We start from the raw sequence: 12,551 nt of genomic DNA on the forward strand, positions 1-12,551 counted from the left end.
ATGCAGGTATGTGATGTGTTGATGTATTTTGTTGAATTGGATGTTAGTGGATGAGAGGTCCTAGGAGAGGACTTGGTAGTCGATGCTTCTGGTTTGTTGGAGGGCAGCGTGAGGGTGGACCAAGAGTAGCCTAGTATAGCACCTTGATGGACTAAGGTGGCATGCCTGTCGCTGAAGCCTGATGCAGCAGTCAGGATCTAGGAGAAATGGAAGCTTGTGGACAGTGGCAATGAGCAGGCCACTCTTAAAAATGCACCAGGGATCAAGGATAAAGTGGATGTGAGTGTGAGGCCGTGGGTTGTGAGTGTGGGAACTATAAGCCGTGACTCTGCGAGTCGGGAGTCTGCAACTTGCCATGACTATGAGCATGTAGGCTGTGACGTCGAGATCCTATGATGCCGAGAAGCAATAGTCACACTGAGTAGGAGCAGTGACAGTCCATTGATTCGAGGGTTGAAACTTGACAGTCGAGCACTGAGCAGTGAGCAGGAGTACGCGGCGTCAGGCGGGAGACTGAAGTCAATGATGAGCCATGACAATGTGAGAGTTGAGAAAAAAGTCGAGGCGGCAAAACATAAAACACTAACACAAACACGTTTAAGCTTTAACGAATTCAAGAAAATTTAATCAATTTTGAAGGCGAATTTGAATTTTTTATGTTCGAGCTTCGAATTCGGTTCGAGTTCGTGTCCGACATTTTGTTCGACATTCGAGTTCAGCGTTTTGTTCCACGAACAAAATCAAATTTATTCAGACTTGCTTAGGTTCGACGAATTTCGAATCCCAAGGATTAAATTCGCTGAACCTAATGACTTAGGTTACAATGAGTGGAGGGAAGTGATGTGTGATATTCCTACTTAGTATTTTACTAAGTAAATATCAATTTTGTTCATTCTCAGTTTATTGCACAAATGCACTTAGGAAAGGTGGGCTTAGAGGACCCACATTTGACTTCTGGCTTCAGATACAATAAAAAATTAGAGCTAGAGGGAAAAATTGCGGCTTTAGTGGAGTGTGGGGGCCACCACATGAGATTTTTGGCCCACATGGGAAATATGCTCTCATTGGAGCAGATTTGGTGTGGGAAGTTCGATGTGGGCCCACATGGGCATTTTGGAGGCATCTTGACAAAAGGAGTAAGAGACTCATTTGCTCATTCATTCATCATTTGCAAAATTGTCTATGACAAGAGCACGCTTGAGTTGAAGCCAAGTCTGCAAGTGTTGTTTAGCACATGAGTGTCTCTGAGTGGAGATCTCAGCGCTTGCTTCGGTGGAATTTGAGTGCCAGCCCAAGGAGGGAGTTTCACCTTACCATTTTCGCACTACCAGCAGAGGGTCGATTTCCTGGGAGAGGAGAAGCTACAACAGTGTAGGGATTGCGCTGTTCTTTGTGGGAGCACTCTAGGTGGTAGAGGAGCGAGTTGTGATTGGGGCTGAAACTTGGAGTGAAGTCTGAGAAAGCATTTTGAGGAGTATTGCTGCCATTTTGGAGGCCTTTTACAACAAATTTTACAGGTTGGTCAAATCACCCAATAGTTGAGCCATTGAGGGGAAATAGGGCCAAATTTATGAAGTCAAGAAAAGGCCAAATCCTTCGTGGGTTATTCTGGGTATTTGGTGGAGAGGTTGGGATTAATTTCCCAAAATTTTCTGAGTACTAAAGAGGGCCCTAGCAGCAGATCCATTCAACCAGCATCGTATTTCTGGGCATCTTTAGCACAAAGCTTGAGCAGCATAGCAACAGATCATAGGAGGGTGTCTTATTTGTCATTTGGGGCTTTGCTAGCTTGCCTTGAGCAAGCCAAGGTGCATTCATTACAACACCTTATTGTAAAACCGTTTCTATTAATAAAAAGAGCTCAGCATCGCAGTTTTGGTGCAATTTTATCATCTGGTTGTTTGCCATTGTTTTATGGTGTTTTTGTCTATGTTTTCTTTGCATATTTTATGTCAATTTTCCTTAGGGATATTACATGATGTATGTGATGTCGAGAAGCAGGAGCATGCAACGAAAATTGGGGTTTCCCATGTAGTGCCACTCCTAAAGCTAATAGCCAATAGAGGAGATCCCATGGGACTAGGATACAAGGTTAACCACCAAGTTGGACTAGGGGACAAGAGCATAAACCAAGCCCATTCTTTTCGCCAAATGCCCCCACTAATCCATGCCCAAAAGTGTCCATATTAAATAAGCAAAAATACCCAACTACATAATGAAATCCATATCTTCGGGGTTGGAAGGGCCACTTTCAAACATATGATCATGACAGATGGGCGAGAGTGCATAATGTCTGGCTCAGGTGGCGGAGATGGTGGCACATCGAGCTATTTAGTGGCTGCAATGGGTTGTTGAATGCCGACTGAAGACAATCTAGGAGGAAAATTTCTCTTATGAGTGTCACCCACAAGCGGTGGGTCACATTGCCCAGGTATAGAGAATGCTTGTCCTCCAATGACTACACTAGGCTAGTGAAATTGTTGCTTCTAGTTGTAGTAGAAATCTTATTTGACCCCTATAGAATGCTCAGAAAATTCTGCAAAATTGGTTGTAGGCTCTGCTCAATAAACCCACAAAGACCCAGAAAGCTTTGAGCATAACTCCATTGCCCCAAAATTCCCACAATTTAGGGTGTAATTGGCTCTTCCCCAGCTAAAATGCACCACCAAAAATCTAGCTGCAAATTATGTCAAAATGCTGGGAAATTTCCCCACTAATTTTGCTTATGACTCCTTGCAGTTCCCAATCCTCCAACCCACACGAACTCAGCTCCACAAGGATTGAGCAAGCCTTGCTAGTCAGCCTCTGCGCACTAACTGGAAGTGTGAAATTCGTCCTGTGTGGCTCACCCAAGCTATGCCCTGCAAATCGCTGGAAATCCTTAGCAATTACCCTATATATTGGTCCCTCAAAAGCCCGAGACTTAGCCTGCACTATAGCTTCCTCCCTAAGAAGTGTGTATTCCTTATTCGCATCGGCCCCCTCTTGTCTCTCTCTCTCCCCACAAGTGTGTATTCCTCTTGGGGTGGCCCCCACCATGCATTAAAATTTTGATTTGCTACCCTTCTCCCATGTTGGAGCCTCCCTTATAGCCAACATTGCAAAGTGGGGCCGTCCTAACCCACTTTTCCTAATTCCATCATAGCAAAACTCAAAATTGTGCAAAATTGTGATTACTTAGCAAAATTGCTAAGTAGGAACATCACATTCTGCTCTAGGAAAAATCGAAGATTGTTGTGGTCCTTCTTCACCTTGAATCTGTTACCCACAAAATACTTGTAACATTCCTAATGGAAATTTTAATATGATAATAAAGACATGCAAAGATAGCAACACAGAAATTTTTAGAAATGCATACACATAAACCAGAAATTTCTCCAAATCCACAAACTGGCCAAGATTTTATTAATAATAGTTGTTGTGGTACAAATGAGTTGGAGAAAAAAGAACCTAGGCTTGCACAAGGCAAGCTACAAGCACCATGTGATGAATACAAGAAAGCCCAACAGCTACAATAGCAAGCTCCTCCAGGAAACTGTGTTGTTGCTCCAAAACTACATTGCTACCTGAATTAGCTCCCTGATTTATCCACTCTAGAGTGCCTATAAAATTCTATAAAATTAGGAGTGTGCTCCTTGCCCAAAACCCAGGAAAACCCATAAAGGGTTTCCTTTGGTTCCAACCTTCAAAAATTTGACCCTTTAGAACTTGGCCTTCCTCCAATTTTGAATTTTGTTCTGTGACTGATCCTGTCAATCTCTGCTCTCCCAACTCCAACAATCTGCCTCAAATGGCCCTCCAAATGATTTCCTAGCACCCCAGTTTCCGGTTTTCGCATTTTCTTTAGGCATTTATCACTGTTTCGATTTTGTCGTTGTGTAATAGTCTTTGCGTCTTAGTTTACGTCTTAGCTTCTTTGGTTCCGTTTTATTTACTTTAGATTCTTTTCTTTTTATTGTACTTTAAATATAAAATAAATAAATAAAAAATGCCAGCGTAGATTTTAATTAGGTTTTAATTTATTTAAAAGGTTTTGTATAGTTTCGTTTTATAGATTTTATGTTAGGTTTTTTAGATTTAACGTATTTAGATTTTAATTCTTTTTTAGTTTCATATAAATTCATAAAAAATCAAGTAAAAAAATGCATTTGTTGTTTAGACTTTGTTTGATTTTAGTTAGAATTTAACTTGATTTTAATTTTTTAGATTTTAAATTTTTTAATAAATCGTTTTGTTTTTTTTAGATTTTTATTATATGAAAATTTAAAAAAAAAAAGGATTTATTTAAATTAATTTAGGTTTAGTTTTATTTTTAATATACTTTAGTTTTTTAGAATAATTTCCAGTTTTCATTTTTAGATTTTATTTAAAAAAAAAAAAAAATTGGAAAATTTTCTTTGTCAGATCCAGTTTTATTTTCGAGAATTATTATCTTTCATGCTGAGATCTAAAATTTTCAAGTCGGGATGCGAATATGATATCTGGTTAATGGTTTATGACTCGTGGTGGTCTAAAGCATTTATCTTTTTTTTAAATTTTCAGTCGCTAGATATCGTTTTGGTTATCGTAATTTTAGCTGATACCTTCGATGACAAATGATTGTTGTTCACGGTTTATTTTTCTATATCATTTAACAAGTAATCGTTTCTACATCAATCTCATAAGGCATTGGTCTGCTAAATTAATCAAATCTTTTTAGTGCTTATCTTAATCGTGTCTCATGTCTCCCAACCAACTGGTCAACAGTTGGTCTCATCATCTCACAGGGTCTACCCCCCTTAGCCGCGGGAGACAGGCTTAAACGGAGGGATCGGGGATCAGAGTGACAGCCCCCGGTCTGAGCGTTGTCGTGTCAATCTACGCGACAACATTTTTTGGCGCCGTTGCTGGGGACAGAGTTTTTCTGTTCCTGGAGGTTTCATCGACATTCACCTTCTCATCTTTCTCATCTCTCATTTTGAGCTGGCAAATTCAACCTTTTGGGTTATCATTTGGATCTTTTATTGCCTTATTTTTCGCCATATCAGTAGCATCTCTTCGGTTTGTTTCTTGTTTGGGTGGCGACTCCACTTTCTCATTTTTCCCAGACAAGAAGCTTTCCTCATCTCTGCTTGTGGTTACTTCTTGGATCCTAGAATCAGATTCATTGTTCAAGTGGCGACTCCACTTCTTTCATCTCTTAATTTTCTTGAGCAGAAATCTCTTTCTATCATCCAGTTGATCCCTTATTGTTCATCATGGATTATTCATTTAAACCATGTCATTTTACTGATAATCTCCATGATCTTCCGAAAGAGGCCATTTCTAAATTATTTAAGTTCTCGGGTGGTGATTCGGTCGTTGTTAGAAAGCATTTAAACATGTTTACTTGTGTAATGATCATATATTGTAGACTTCCTCAATATAATCATGAAGATTTCAAGATGCGTCTATTTGTCCATTCTTTAGAGGGTGATGCCTTGAATTGGTTTAATAATTTTCCTAATGATTTTTTCACTTCTTTACAAAACATTCTCAATGCTTTTAAAGATAGATATGATAGTCCAAACAGCTTGCCTTCTACCTCTAAAATTGTGCAAACGAAAGAAAGTAATCTTATAAAAAATCCAGCTGTTGAAGAAAGTTTTCAAGATCAGAATGTGTCATCAACCGGAAATATTGCAGATCATCATAGTGGAAAATCAGGGACAAATAATAGTGAAAGGGAAGAACAAAAGCAAATTATACAAGATCTAATGATGCTGGTAAGAAATATGGAAAGCAATCAAACTAGTCTTATAAATGATGTTAAAACTTTATGCACCCACCTGGAAAAACGTAATAGGGAGTTGGAGGTCACACAAAGTCAGCATGCTAAGGAAATTGAGGCCATGAAAATTAAATATGAAACAGAAATTAGAAGCATGCAAAGCAAGATGTCAGTCTTAGAGGAAAATATGGTGACCATGAAAGCTGATCATGATAGGGAAATTGACTCTATGCAAAACAAGTTATTAACTATGGATAAGGAAATGACTATCATGACGTTCAATCATAACAATCAGTTGGCTGACATGCAAGCGAATCATAAAGAAGAAATAAATTTCATGCAACATTGCTTGATGGACATAAAAGAAAAGAATGATAAAGTAATAAAACACATGCAAGAACACCATGCCATACAAATCAGTGCTATAAGGGATGAATGCTCTAGTCAGATGGATGCCATTAGAATACAAGTTCAAAAGATTCAACAATGGTCAGATGATAAGAGAAACCAGGAGCCTTCTCATTTGCCGCAACAAGTTCCATCTTATTATGAGGAGGTCATTAGGTGGTTAATTGAAGGTGATCCAGATAAGCTTAAAAACGATAAAAATCAGATGCAAGACACAAAAAGACTTAGCATGCATATCTTACACACTTCATCTGATAGTTTCGAAACAGAAAGTTCCAGGTCATCAGTAATTCGACCTGCCAGAAAGAAAAAGCGCAAGAGAAAGAGAATGAGAAGAAGATTTCATGCATCAGACGGCCGTGAGCAGCTTGATTTTCGGATAGGAAAAAGTCCTACCATATGCAGAATTGGACATGGCACATCCGACAAGCAGCCGACAGATTTGCCTGAAAGCAGGCAAATGCTCAGTATGCACTATATTGAACACATCTGATGCCGTAGGGCATCCTTTGTATCGTATTTCTAACCCTACTCCTTGTTTTTTCCGCATTTTTATTTCTACTTTAGATAATTAATAAATGAAGAGCTTTTATCTTTCCTGTGCTTAATGTATATGATGATTTTGGATGGACGCTACTTATTTTTGTGTTGTATGGATGCAGATTCTGGATTCTCACATTCCTGCAAGCAGCAACGTGTCCCCAAGTAGAGCCAGATGTTGACCTCTACTGGTCAACTACCCATGCAGTACACCCCCCTTTTCTTTGCAAAAAGGGGCAGCACCTGACCAGCGTGTCCGTGCCATCCTGCAGTCATCAGCAGCTTAATCATTTTGATTGTAAACCCAGTCTGCATGTATAAATTGTAAATAATCTTAGCAGACATGAGTCGTGTATGTGAATTGCCTAGGTGGACCTAACTTTCTAGTGGTAATCTACGTCCCGGAAGGTTTTTCGTCTCACCGATCCATGGATCGGCAGAGTTTTCCTTCAAACCTAACCCCAAAGCCGGGATGGATTTTATCATTAGAATTTTAGGAGAATCCTAGTGTTTTGATCTGCTAGATTATAAGTGTGTCGCAGAGCTGGGTGATTTGTGAGGGTCTGTATTAAGTGGGTTTGTCCCCTTAAGATGTAAATTTGTAAAAGTCATGATGTAATGTGTCTTGAGGGTCGAAAAATGTTTTAAATCCCCTCATGAGTCCTAAGTCCTAGGTCCTAGGTGATGTTCCCGAAGGCTTAGTTCGATGATCCATTTTAAAATGAATAAAAATAATAAAATCAATAAAAAAATAATTAAAAAATCATAAAATAGAGCAAAAACCCTAAAATAATAATATTTTAAGTGAATGCATGCAAAATATTATTTTTTAATAATTCGACGGATGAGATTAAGAGATGTCTTGATCTCCATCGACGGTCGAGATCATTTCAACATGGATCACTCGAACTAGCCGTTGGGATCATTTCCTTTATATAGGGTGCTAGGGGGTCATTTCAGATCATGGGATCTGTGAGTCTAAGACTGAAGAAGCTCTCTTGTAAATCTTTTTCTGGTTAATAAAAGAAGACTTTGGGGTCCATATCTTGCTGGTGTTACTCTCTTGAAATGCTGTGAGATTGTTTAATTTTCTGCATATGTTATTTTCAGCCGTTAATAATAGCTTTTTGTAGAGTATTGTGAGCACAGGTATCTTGTTCACTTGCTAGGGTTTGGGTGCTGTTAGGGTTTCTGAAGTAATGGCAGGTATCTCCATTACTTCCTGAGATCTAGCAGCATTTTTGCCCTCTTTACTGATGGTTGTTTTGAGCTGTGCAGAAAACCCTTTCTGAAGGAAATTTGTGGGCGTTCGGGGAAGTTCTCGGCTGAACCAGCCAACTCCCACAAGCATTTTTTGCTGAGCCCAGTTGGATTTGATCCTGGGTCTATCATTCGGTTTATTTTTCTAAGTTGCATGAGAGATTTTCTGAAGTTCTTCACAGTGAAAACCTAAAATTTCTGTTCTTTAAGATATTTTCGTGCTTATTGCTGAATCTGGCTGTTAAGGGGCCAAGTTTGTACATTAGTCAGTTGTTCTAGGGTTTCAAATTTTTTTTGATCTAGGGTTTTAAATTTCTGCTTTTCACAAATTTTTCATTAGGGTTTTGATTTTGGTTTTATGTACATATTTTCTCCTCGGGTGATCTTGTCTTTTTCAGGTTCCAAGGCCATCATCCGTACCCTATTTCGCCAGTAGCCACAGTTTTTCACACTCAGAGGATCAAGTTGCTTGCAGAATCCTTGTTGCTGCACATACGGGCCAGAACTTGCAAAAGTACCCAGCATTCTATTACGTCAGGAAAAGCTCGTTTCAGCTGCGTGGGATCAGCTGCATAAAGTCAACAATCTTCTTGGCCTGCAAAGAATCGTATTTCCTCTGTCGTTGCTGCTAATGTATAATTCACGCGTTCTATAAATCACTATGGGAGGAACGTAAATGCAAAGGCGTTTGATTTATGTGATTTGCTGTTGTCTGCTATTTCATCCTGCATCAATCCGTCCAAATCTCCGCATTCAATTGTTGTCTGGTCCAGCGGGGGCACTGTGGGACTAAACAAGCTGCCAGATCCGTGCGCTCCTCGCTCATTCAGATCTTACCGCCGTCAAAATTCCTTTGTTGGCTCATCATTTCACACTCAAACTCTTCAGGAGCTTCATCGAATTTTTAATTAGCAGATGTTCCCTTCAGAAAACGTTGAGTCAGCTAATCCGAGCCAGTCGACGTCTTATATCAGAAATTTCTCACGTAACGTCGGTTCACGCCCTCCGTCGTCGAGATTGTGCTCGAGTTTTCCCTCTTCGTATACGCAGATTTGAGTTTCCGGTTTTCGCATTTTCTTTAGGCATTTATCACTGTTTCGATTTTGTCGTTGTGTAATAGTCTTTGCGTCTTAGTTTACGTCTTAGCTTCTTTGGTTCCGTTTTATTTACTTTAGATTCTTTTCTTTTTATTGTACTTTAAATATAAAATAAATAAATAAAAATGCCAGCGTAGATTTTAATTAGGTTTTAATTTATTTAAAAGGTTTTGTATAGTTTCGTTTTATAGATTTTATGTTAGGTTTTTTAGATTTAACGTATTTAGATTTTAATTCTTTTTTAGTTTCATATAAATTCATAAAAAATCAAATAAAAAATGCATTTGTTGTTTAGACTTTGTTTGATTTTAGTTAGAATTTAACTTGATTTTAATTTTTTAGATTTTAAATTTTTTTTAAATCGTTTTGTTTTTTTTAGATTTTTATTATATGAAAATTAAAAAAAAAAAAGGATTTATTTAAATTAATTTAGGTTTAGTTTTATTTTTAATATAGTTTAGTTTTTTCGAATAATTTCCAGTTTTCATTTTTAGATTTTATTTAAAAAAAAAAAAAAAAAAAATTGGAAAATTTTCTTTGTCAGATTCAGTTTTTTTTCGGGAATTATTATCTTTCATATTGAGATCTAAAATTTTCAAGTCGGGATGCGAATATGATATTTGGTTAATGGTTTATGACTCGTGGTGGTCTAAAGCATTTATCTTTTTTTTAAATTTTCAGTCGCTGGATATCGTTTTGGTCATCGTAATTTTAGCTGATACCTTCAATGACAAATGATTGTTGTTCACGGTTTATTTTTCTATATCATCTAACAAGTAATCGTTTCTACATCAATCTCATAAGGCACTGGTCTGCTAAATTAATCAAATCATTTTAGTGCTTATCTTAATCGTGTCTCGTGTCTATCAACCAACTGGTCGACAGTTGGTCTCATCATCTCACAGGGTCTACCCCCCTTAGCCGCGGGAGACAGGCTTAAACGGAGGGATCGGAGATCAGAGTGACAGCCCCCGGTCTGAGCGTTGTCGTGTCAATCTGCGCGACAACATTTTTTGGCGCCGTTGCTGGGGACAAAGTTTTTCTGTTCCTGGAGGTTTCATCGACATTCACCTTCTCATCTTTCTCATCTCTCATTTTGAGCTGGCAAATTCAAACTTTTGGGTTATCATTTGGATCTTTTATTGCCTTATTTTTCGCCATATCAGTAGCATCTCTTTGGTTTGTTTCTTGTTTGGGTGGCGACTCCACTTTCTCATTTTTCCCAGACAAGAAGCTTTCCTCATCTCTGCTTGTGGTTACTTCTTGGATCCTAGAATCAGATTCATTGTTCAAGTGGCGACTCCACTTCTTTCATCTCTTAATTTTCTTGAGCAGAAATCTCTTTCTATCATCCAGTTGATCCCTTATTGTTCATCATGGATTATTCATTTAAACCATGTCATTTTACTGATAATCTCCATGATCTTCTGAAAGAGGCCATTTCTAAATTATTTAAGTTCTCGGGTGGTGATTCGGTCGTTGTTAGAAAGCATTTAAACATGTTTACTTGTGTAATGATCATATATTGTAGACTTCCTCAATATAATCATGAAGATTTCAAGATGCGTCTATTTGTCCATTCTTTAGAGGGTGATGCCTTGAATTGATTTAATAATTTTCCTAATGATTTTTTCACTTCTTTACAAGACATTCTCAATGCTTTTAAAGATAGATATGATAGTCCAAACAGCTTGCCTTCTACCTCTAAAATTGTGCAAACGAAAGAAAGTAATCTTATAAAAAATCCAGCTGTTGAAGAAAGTTTTCAAGATCAGAATGTGTCATCAACCGGAAATATTGCAGATCATCATAGTGGAAAATCAGGGACAAATAATAGTGAAAGGGAAGAACAAAAGCAAATTATACAAGATCTAATGATGCTGGTAAGAAATATGGAAAGCAATCAAACTAGTCTTATCAATGATGTTAAATCTTTATGCACCCACCTGGAAAAACGTAATAGGGAGTTGGAGGTCACACAAAGTCAGCATGCTAAGGAAATTGAGGCCATGAAAATTAAATATGAAACAAAAATTAGAAGCATGCAAAGCAAGATGTCAGTCTTAGAGGAAAATATGGTGACCATGAAAGCTGATCATGATAGGGAAAATGACTCTATGCAAAACAAGTTATTAACTATGGATAAGGAAATGACTATCATGACATTCAATCATAACAATCAGTTGGCTGACATGCAAGCGAATCATAAAGAAGAAATAAATTTCATGCAACATTGCTTGATGGACATAAAGGAAAAGAATGATAAAGTAATAAAACACATGCAAGAACACCATGCCATACAAATCAGTGCTATAAGGGATGAATGCTCTAGTCAGATGGATGCCATTAGAATACAAGTTCAAAAGATTCAACAATGGTCAGATGATAAGAGAAACCAGGAGCCTTCTCATTTGCCGCAACAAGTTCCATCTTATTATGAGGAGGTCATTAGGTGGTTAATTGAAGGTGATCCAGATAAGCTTAAAAACGATAAAAATCAGATGCAAGACACAAAAAGACTTAGCATGCATATCTTACACACTTCATCTGATAGTTTCGAAACAGAAAGTTCCAGGTCATCAGTAATTCGACCTGCCAGAAAGAAAAAGCGCAAGAGAAAGAGAATGAGAAGAAGATTTCATGCATCAGACGGCCGTGAGCAGCTTGATTTTCGGATAGGAAAAAGTCCTACCATATGCAGAATTGGACATGGCACATCCGACAAGCAGCCGACAGATTTGCCTGAAAGCAGGCAAATGCTCAGTATGCACTATATTGAACACATCTGATGCCGTAGGGCATCCTTTGTATCGTATTTCTAACCCTACTCCTTGTTTTTTCCGCATTTTTATTTCTACTTTAGATAATTAATAAATGAAGAGCTTTTATCTTTCCTGTGCTTAATGTATATGATGATTTTGGATGGACGCTACTTATTTTTGTGTTGTATGGATGCAGATTCTGGATTCTCACATTCCTGCAAGCAGCAACGTGTCCCCAAGTAGAACGAGATGTTGACCTCTACTGGTCAACTACCCATGCAGTACACCCCCCTTTTCTTTGCAAAAAGGGGCAGCACCTGACCAGCATGTCCGTGCCATCCTGCAGTCATCAGCAGCTTAATCATTTTGATTGTAAACCCAGTCTACATGTATAAATTGTAAATAATCTTAGCAGACATGAGTCGTGTATGTGAATTGCCTAGGTGGACCTAACTTTCTAGTGGTAATCTACGTCCCGGAAGGTTTTTCGTCTCACCGATCCATGGATCGGCAGAGTTTTCCTTCAAACCTGACCCCAAAGCCGAGATGGATTTTATCATTAGAATTTTGGGAGAATCCTAGTGTTTTGATCTGCTAGATTATAAGTGTGTCGCAGAGCTGGGTGATTTGTGAGGGTCTGTATTAAGTGGGTTTGTCCCCTTAAGATGTAAATTTGTAAAAGTCATGATGTAATGTGTCTTGAGGGTCGAAAAATGTTTTAAATCCCCTCATGAG

Source organism: Pinus tabuliformis, chromosome 6 (assembly GCF_031772625.1).
Source record: "Pinus tabuliformis cultivar Carrire ecotype Pingquan chromosome 6, CPIR1, whole genome shotgun sequence".
In the NCBI taxonomy this organism is placed as follows: Eukaryota; Viridiplantae; Streptophyta; class Pinopsida; order Pinales; family Pinaceae; genus Pinus; species Pinus tabuliformis.